Below are 9404 nucleotides of genomic sequence, written 5' to 3' on the forward strand. Positions count from 1 at the left end.
ATTGAGCCAGCAATCTGACCCAGAGTTAGCTATCTCTACCAGAATGGGAATGGAACAGAACCTAGGACAGAGAGCAAATAGCTCCACCAGGAGCAAATCCAGTCCCAGAAGCCAACCCAGTCCCAGGACACTGGCAGATCAGGATTAAGGCAGTGACCAGATCCAGAGTCAGCCAACTCCAAGCCAGGAACTTCTGCAGGAGGGGATCCAGATGAGGATTTACAGAAACGGGGCAAAACTGGCAACCAAGGCCAAAGTAGGCCTGAAACAGCAAACTCCAAGGGAGCACAGCAAAGCACAGGAGCGCTGAGCTATCTCCAGGAACACAGTGTAACCAACCAGGTAACTAGAACTGTGACACTGACTGTACCATGAGGAACAACCATCTGAGCTTTGGATTCACTGGCACCTAGAAGATTATTCAACAGAATCTCAGACAGCCCCAAGCAAACCTATTAGAGGAAAAGACGAGTAGAAAAGGTAAGATCACATGCTACACCACAAAGAGCAACACAATACCAGTAAAACCTAAAGACCATACAACAGCAAGACCTGAACAACCAAATATGGATGAACCAGAAGAAAATGATCTAAAAAATAACTTTAAAAGAATGTTTGAAATTCTTTTTTAAAAAATATTTATTTATTTATTTATTATGTATACAATATTCTGTCTGTGTGTATATCTGCAGGCCAGAAGAGGGCACCAGACTCCATTACAGATGGTTGTGAGCCACCATGTGGTTGCTGGGAACTGAACTCAGGACCTTTGGAAGAGCAGGCAATGCTCTTAACCACTTGAGCCATCTCTCCAGCCCCCATGTTTGAAATTCTTAAAGATGAAATGAGAAATTCCCTTAAAAAATTGAAGAAAAGATAAACAGAAAATTGAAAGGTATCAGGAATTGACTTAAAGAAAACCAAGAAAAAGAAATCAAAGAAAAACAAGAAACTATTCAGAACTTGAAAACTGAAATAGAAACAATAAAAAAAACCACAAGCCGAAGGAGTTACAGAAAGAGAAATTATGAGAAAAAGATAAGGAACCACAGATGCAAGCATGAACAGCAGAATGCAAGAGATGGAAGAGAGAATCTCAAGTGCTGAAGATACAATAGAGGAAACAGACTCATCAGTTAAAAAAAACATTAAATCTCACAAAAGCTTAACCCAAAAATCCAGGAAATATGGGACACAATGAAAAGGTCAAATAATAGGTATAGAAGAAGGAGAAGAAGTTCACCTCAAAGACACAGAAAATTTATTAAACAAAATCATAGAAGAAAACTTTCCATACCTAAAGAAAGATATGCCTGTGAAGATACAAGAATCTTACAGAACACCAAATAGATTGGATCCAAAAAGAAGTCCTCTTGCCACATCATAATCAAAACACTAAACACACAGAGTAAAGAAAGAATATTCAGAGCTGCAAAGGAAAAAGGCCAAGTAACATATAAAGTTAGACCTAACAGAATTACACTTGACTGCTGGCATAACTGGATATCAACATGTAGAAGAATGAAAATAGACCCATATCTATCACCATGCACAAAACTCAAATCCAAATGGATCAAAGACCTCAACATAAAGCCAGCCACAGTGAACCTTATAGAAGAGAAAGTGTGAAATAAAATTGAATGCATTGGCACAAGAAACCACTTCCTAAATATAATCCCAGCAGCACAGACACTGAGAGAAACAATTAATAAATGGGACCTCCTGAAACTGAAAAGCTTCTGTAAAGCAAACAACATGATCAACAAGACAAAACGACAGCCTACAGAACGGGAAAAGATCTTCACTAACCCCACATCAGACAGAGGTCTGATCTCTAAAATATACAAAGAACTCAAGAAATTGGACACCAAAAGATCACATAATCCAGTAAAAAAAAATGGAGTACATACTTAAACAGAGAACTCTCAACAGAGGAATCTAAAATGGCTGAAAGACACTTAAGGAAATGTTTAACATCCTTAGTCATCAGAGAAATGCAAATCAAAACAACTCTGAGATTCCATCTTACACCTGTAAGAATGGCCAAGATCAAAAACACTGATGACAACTTATGCTGGAGAGGTTTTGGGGAAAAGGGAACATTTCTGCACTGCTGGTGGGAATGCAAGCTGGTACAACCCCTTTGGATGTCAGTGTGGCAATTTCTCAGAAAATTAGGAGACAGTCTTCCTCAAGACCCAGTAATACCACTTTTGGGTATATATCCAAACGATGCTCAATTGTGCCACAAGGACATGTGCTCAACTATGCTCACAGCAGGTTTGTTTGTCATAGCCAGAACCTGGAAACAACCTAAATGTTCCTCTATCAAAGAATGGATAAGAAAAATGTGGTACATTTATACAATGGAGTACTACACAGCAGAAAAAAATAAAGACAGCTTGATTTTGCAGGAAAATGGACAGAGCAAAAAACATTATTTTGAGTGTGGTAACCCAGATACAGAAAGACAATCATCACATGTTCTTACTCATAGATGGTTTTTAAACATAAAGCAAAGAAAGCCAGCCTACAAACCACAATCCCAGAGAACTTAGACAACAATGAGGACACTAAGAGAGACTTACATAGATCTAATCTACATGGAAAGTAGAAAGTAGAAAAAGACAATATCTCCTGAGTAAACTGGGAGCATGGGGACCTTGGGGGAGGGTTGAAGCGGGGGAGTGGAGGGGCAGGGAGGAGAGCAGAGAAAAATGTAGAACTCAATAAATATCAATAAAGAAGACCAAAAAAATAATAAAAAAACAGTAAGGGCATGACAAAAAAATAGCAAAGTTACAAGTGAAAAGTCAAAGAAAAATAATTCTCTCATGTATATACCTTTAGCCAATTTGGGAACATCATATAAGGATTTCTTTTCCATTTCTAGGCTAATGTTTCCTCCATTTGTCATAGAATCTCCTACTCTGGGTTCATGTCCCACAGCATGAAGGGTCCTGGATTAAATATGAGCAAGCAAGAAATAGTTACTTCTTCCCTCTCCACAACTTTTTTGGAGAACCTGCATACTGATTTCACTGACCGTGTGGCTCAAACCTCATTTGAATTCACCTTTTTCTGGAACAAAGGCCATACCGATTTGGCGCTGTGAACTTGTATTTATGCACCGTTTATGCTCCCCCCCAAACAGTGTTAAAAAATCTGAATTCTATCACAGTAGGAATGCATAGCAGCAGCACCAGTTGGTCATAGCCCCAGTGGACAGCTTGCACAGCCAGAATGCCCATCGTGAGCAGAATGGATAAACTGCTGTCGTCGTCCCATAAAATGCTATGAAGCCATGAGAACGAACAGCGAGCCCAAGGCTGCTCACAGCAACCCAGGTCGACCTTTCAAACGGAGCACCCAACTGGATGTCATGTCACACTTTAAATCCCAACACTCGGGTGGCAGAGGCAGGAGGATCTCCGAGTACAAGGCCAGCTGGGTAGAATACGTGATGTGTTCCAGGCTAGCCAGGGCTCTATAATAAGACCCTGCCTCAAAAACAGTAATGATAAAATAAAAATAAATTTCAAAAGGCAGCACACATCAAGTGCAGTCATAAAGTGTGTTCTATGCTTTATAAGTTGTAGAAGGGTCAAAGCCAAACAAAATTAATCAATGGAAGAGGAATTGGGGTTTACCATTGTCGGAAGGTGCTGGAAGGGACCACCAGGGAAACTTTTTTTTTTTTTTTGGTTTTTCGAGACAGGGTTTCTCTGTGGTTTTGGATCCTATCCTGGAACTAGCTCTTGTAGACCAGGCTGGTTTCGAACTCACAGAGATCTGCCTGCCTCTGCCTCCCAACTGCTGGGATTAAAGGCATGAGCCACCACTGCCCAGCTCCACCAGGGAAACTTGAAGAAAACAAGTAACTCTAGTGTTTGAGGGGTGTGTGGGATGTGTGTATGTTTCTATATTTGTGCATGTATACATGATTTCTGCTTCTGAGTGGGCATGTTCAGTATGTGAAAAGTATTGAACAGTTCACTTAATGGCTCATGCACTGACTTTTCTATGTATGTAATATAATACACCAGTAGAAATTGCTTTTAGAAACGAAAGTTTTCTGCTTCCAACCCAACCCCTGTCAAAATGTCATGTATGTGCAATTTTGTTCCATGATTGAAGTACCTAGAGTGAATCCACATTTCAACGCCAGGCAGGTTGCGACTCCAGTTACACGCAGATTCATATATAATCCAGCAACCAACGATTTACATTGGGAATGTGTCCCCAGGTCCCCCACCAGTGGGCCCTGGACATCATCTGGCTACTTAGTCGGGAATGCCAGTGTAATAGCATGAGGAACTGAGGCCCAGGGAAATAATCCCACTGATAGGATTATTATTATCCAGTGATTGGTCTTGCTGAGAAGTGTTTAGAGTCCCTTTTGTATTCTGTTTTCCCTTCTAAAATTTCCTGTAAACACACAAGGGACTGAGGCAGGAGGATCAGAAGTTCAAAGTTAGTCTCGCCACCTAGCAAATTCAAAGCCAGCCTGAGCTACAGGACACTGACTCAAAAAGCTAAAGGGGAGCCAGTCTATGCCTTTAATCCCAGCAGAGGCAGGGATTAAAGACAAGTAAATTTACGGCCAGCCTGGTCTACATAGTGAATTCCAGGGCAGTCAGGACTACACAGAGAGTCCCTGTCTCAAAAAAAAAAAAAAGCCAAGAGGTTAAGTAAGAGGAGGAGGGGGGAGATAAAAGAAAGAGAAAAAATGTTTTCTCTCCCAAGATGAGGATGAGTGTCAGTTATAGTCATACCGTTCTCCTGCTCAGAGCAGGACTCTGCATCCTGCATTTGTAATCTTCTCAGAAGATTTCACTGCCGCACCCCCTGGTGGCAGTCTCTGTCCTAGCATGACGACCACCCGGCAGACGCCATCAGAAGGGCATCTACATGCAACTCTCTCTCTCTCTCTCTCTCTCTCTCTCTCTCTCTCTCTCTCTCTCTCTCTCTCTCTCGCCTCCCATTCCCTTTCGTGAACTTTTGCTTCTCTCTGGGTCCCAACCCCCTTCTAACCCAGTCTTACAGATCTCTCATTCTCTCTCAGTTCAGCCTTACTAATAGCTTACTTGTTCCATGTCGTATTTGACTGGTCTCTGACAAGTGAAGAAGAGAAGAGCTTCAAGTGTAACTCCTCTTGAGTAATATTTTATACAAGTAGCATCCAATGCCTTAATCCAAAGAGAAATTGCTGCTCTGTGGTAAACGTCAATATCTTCTTGTCCTGGAATCCCAGAGCCACACAAAAAGGCTGTGTCAGTGTGGACTGGTAGCAAGCAACAGAAACAGACCCCAAGGAACTTACAGCAAGGACAGTAGTGCGTGCGTGCGTATGCGTGCGTGTGCGTGCGTGAGCGCGCGCGTGTGCGTGTGCGTGTGTGTGTGCGCGCGCGCGCGCGCGCGTGGGGTTTAGGCAGAGCCTTGGAAGTTAACTGCAGTGGGAGAAGCAGTACAATGAGCCGTTGTAGGAATGGCCTGCTAAGGAAGTCGTCTTTGCCCCACGGTAATGTAACCTCCACGGTACTCTGCTCAAAAGTCCAAATCCTCAAAGGGGGCTGGGGGTGGCTGGCGCTCAGTCATAGAATCCTTACCTAGCATACAAGAAACTTTATTCCAGTTCCAGTGCCAAATCAACTGGACATGGCGGTGCATGCAGTACTTGGATGGTGGAAAAAAAGAGAATAAGAAATTCAAGGTTATCCTTGGCTATGTATGGAGTTCAAGGCCAGCCTGGGCTACTTGAGATCCTGTTTCAAAAAGAAAAAGAAAAGTCACAGAAGGTGCTGCGGTCAGGGAGCTACCCCTGCCTAGGGTAAACAAGCACCCGAGAAGCCATTTACAAAGTGGGCAAGCTAGCTCTGTCCCATCAAAGCCCACCACCTAGATCCCATCATGCAAAAGCTGGAATTGAGACCTTGTCCATTCTAGCCAGAAGACCAGGCTGAGTGATTGCCTCACGACAAAAGAGATGCCACCTTCAGTTCTCTTCAGCAACAAGAAACCAGGTGGCCTTTGAATCTGCTTTCAAATGAAAAGCAGCAACCATAAGTGCTATCACAGAAGCCAAACAGTGCCATTACTGTGCGTTAGTTTACTGCGGAGAAAATGAGGGCGAGCCGAGAAGCGCTTCTCTCAAACGCTGTGTATCAGAACAAAACACTTCTGGCCAAACGTGTCTCCACAAAAGACTGCAGTGAACACAGCCATTCTTTATCTTTTTTTTTCTTCCTGATGAAGGGACTGCCTGGCTCCAGGCGTGCGGTGAGGGCTATGGGTGAAACATACAGTTATCAGTCTGGGAGAAAGTACCATGAGGTTACATGGTTTAGAAAAAAAGAAAGATAGTCAGATAGATAAGGAAGCACAGCCCCTTGCCCTGTGGGTCAACAATCATGACTCGCTGTTTGAAGGAACTGTTACAAAACAACCTCCCTTTAAAAGGAGGGCCCAGCGACCAGAGTAAGTGAAGCAGACCACACGTTGGGATCAGGATTGCTGGCTCCCGTCTGCAGTCCTGGAAACCAGCCACACGGACTGAATCAAATCCCAGATGCTGGGCCTCAGCTCAGATTTCTAAATAGCAACGGGACAGTCAACGGACCAGACAAGAGGAGGTATTTAAGTGAAATAGCATCTCCTTGCCTCATTTCTTCTTGTACTTTTTCCTACATCTTTCTGATGAAATGGAGTTTTGATTAATTTTTTTGACAATTTTGGGTACTTTGAATAATGTCTAGCAACAAAATTGTGAAAAAAATGTGCTCTTGAATTTTTATCTTATGATTATGACTGAAGCCAGATCTATGGGTCCTTCATCATTTCTTTGCTTATTTGGCTGCCATCAATCTATGGTAGCTTAAGTACAAGGACATTTTCCCAATTAAGGTCCCATGCATGGTTTCCAGGGTCATGAAGCAGACACAGCTATCTTTGTGGGGTGGCGCTTCCATTCAAGCACACACTCTAATCAAATAAGAAATGGTACCCTCTCTCCTCCTCCTCTCTGCCCACACTGCTCTTGAGGAAAACAAAAGAGAAAGAATGGAAGGCCTGCGTAAAATGAAGGCACTGAAGAAACTGACTCCCAGGTCTCTTCTCTCTTTGCTGGCCAGAGGGAAGGTCAGACCTTCGAACAAAATGAGTGATTTAAGTACTAATGTTAGATGAGAGTAGAAATGCTTTTAATATATACTTAATTGTGTGTGTGTGTGTTTATGTGTGTGTGTAGTGGTGGTGGTACATATCCCAGCTACTCAGGAGGTAGAGGAAGAAGGATTAAAAAAAAAATTCCTGGCCACCCTTGGCTACACGTGAAGTTCCGATCTTTGTGAGTTCAAGGCCAGCCTGGTCTACAAGAGCTAGTTCCAGGATAGGCTCCAAAGCTACAGAGAAACCCTGTCTTGAAAAACCAAAAAAAAAAAAATGGATAAAAAATTTAAAGAGACCCTGTTTCAAAGAAAGAAAGGTCACAAAGGAGGCTGAGGTCAGGAGCTCTTTACCTAGGTAAACAGATACCCTGACCAACAGTTTACAAGGTAAACTTAAAGCTGGTTCTGCCCCATCAAAGTCCACGACCTAGATCCCATCATGCAAATGGTGGACTCGAGGGCTTATCCATTCCAGGCGATGTACCAGCTCAAACAATTGACAACAAACATGACGACCGCGTGGAGGCCAGAGACCAACTCTGTGGGGTAGTTTTCTCCTTCCACCTTTCTGTCAGCTCCAGGGACCAAACTCAGACTGCCAGGCTTGGCAGCAAGGGCCTTTACACGCTGAGTCATCTCTCCAGCTGGACATTCCAAAACTAAAACTGGGTCTTTTTTCTCGTATTTATTAAATGTTGTGATTGACTAGGGATTGGTTAGGGTCTCGTGCATGTCACCATATATCATGCCCTCTTTTTTAACCTTATTTTGAAAAATTGAATGTAAGGTCTCACTACATTAGCTAGGCTGATCTTGAACTCACTCTGTCCTCTTCCTGAACAGCTCCCCTGCGGGTTTCTCACTGTAAATTGTCCTGTGATAGAATGTGGAAGCCACGCACATCCCTAACACCTAACGGCATAAGTCAAGTTTGTTAGGAAACTTACAGTTGGAGAAGCAGCAAGCCGCAGCTGATTTCTAGGCTCCCCTCATTATCCCTTGGAGAAGCATGCTGGAATCCCACTGGGCCAGAGTCGGCTCCTGTTCTCCAGTTCAGGGCGTTTCCCACCTACCTCTGTTCTACTTTGCATCTGTAGGGGTGGAGCCGGGAGCTTCTGGTTGAGGAAAAGTTCTTCTGGTGTAAAGAGAGCCTCCAGAGCTCAATTAGGGGAGGTGTCACACCAAGGGCACTTTTAGTGTGTTATTTCCAGGGGTGAACTGGCTTCTTAATGAAATCCCAAAGGGGGCTGCAGGGGTGGGTGTGAGACTTTGGGGATCTCTAGGTTTATCTTAACTCAGTATCAAGAAGAATGTGTGCTATGTTTTGTGCTCTAAGGGATTTGTGCATTGCCTGTCAACTCTTAATGTTTTATAACAGTGGTTTTCTTTTTAAAGTTTATGTCTATGAATGTATTGCCTGCTTGTTCTGTACGCATACCCTGCGCATGCCTGGCGCCCACAGTGGCGGGTCCTCCGGAACTTGAGTTAAGGATGGTTGCAAGCTATCACGTGAATGCTGGGATCTAAACCCAGGGCCTCTGCAAGAGCAACGAATGCTCTTAGCTACTGAGCTATCTCTCTAGGCTCCCCCCACCCCATCAGCAATTCTTGAAAGACTTTGGGGTGAAGTTAAGGGCAGAATCACAACAAATGAAGGTAGTGGCATTCAATCTTGAATGTCCAGTAGAACTGTTAAAACATGGCAATGACTAGGTTTTGACCGAGAGATTGGAATTTCATTGGTTTGAGGCTCAGCCTGACCTCCAGGAGCTCTGAGAGTTTACCAGTTACTTTTCTGTTGCTGTAATCAGCTACCATAACCAAACTCATCCTAAGGAAGCTTTATTCGGGCTTATGACTGCAGAAGAGTAGATGTCCACAATGGCAGGGAAGGCTTGGCAGCGGGAACAGGAAGCAGAGAGATCACACCTAACGCACACCTGGGAAGGAGATAGTGCCAACTGCAAATAGAACGGAGTCTATAAGCCCTCAAAGCCCTCCCCCAGTGACCAACGTCCTCTAGCAAGGCTTGCACCCTCAAAGTTCCAAACTTCCCAAACAGCAGGGAAATGGACCTGGGTTCTCTGCTATCACTGAGTCATCTCTCTGGCCCTTCCAACTTACTTTTGGAGACAGGGTCACTCACTAAACGGGGAGCTCAGTGACTAGGCAAGGCCCCACCTCCAGCATCGAGGTGACAGATGTGTGGCACTATGCCTAGCTTTTACAGAGGTGCTG

Source organism: Microtus ochrogaster, chromosome X, assembly GCF_000317375.1.
Source record: "Microtus ochrogaster isolate Prairie Vole_2 chromosome X, MicOch1.0, whole genome shotgun sequence".
NCBI lineage: Eukaryota > Metazoa > Chordata > Mammalia > Rodentia > Cricetidae > Microtus > Microtus ochrogaster.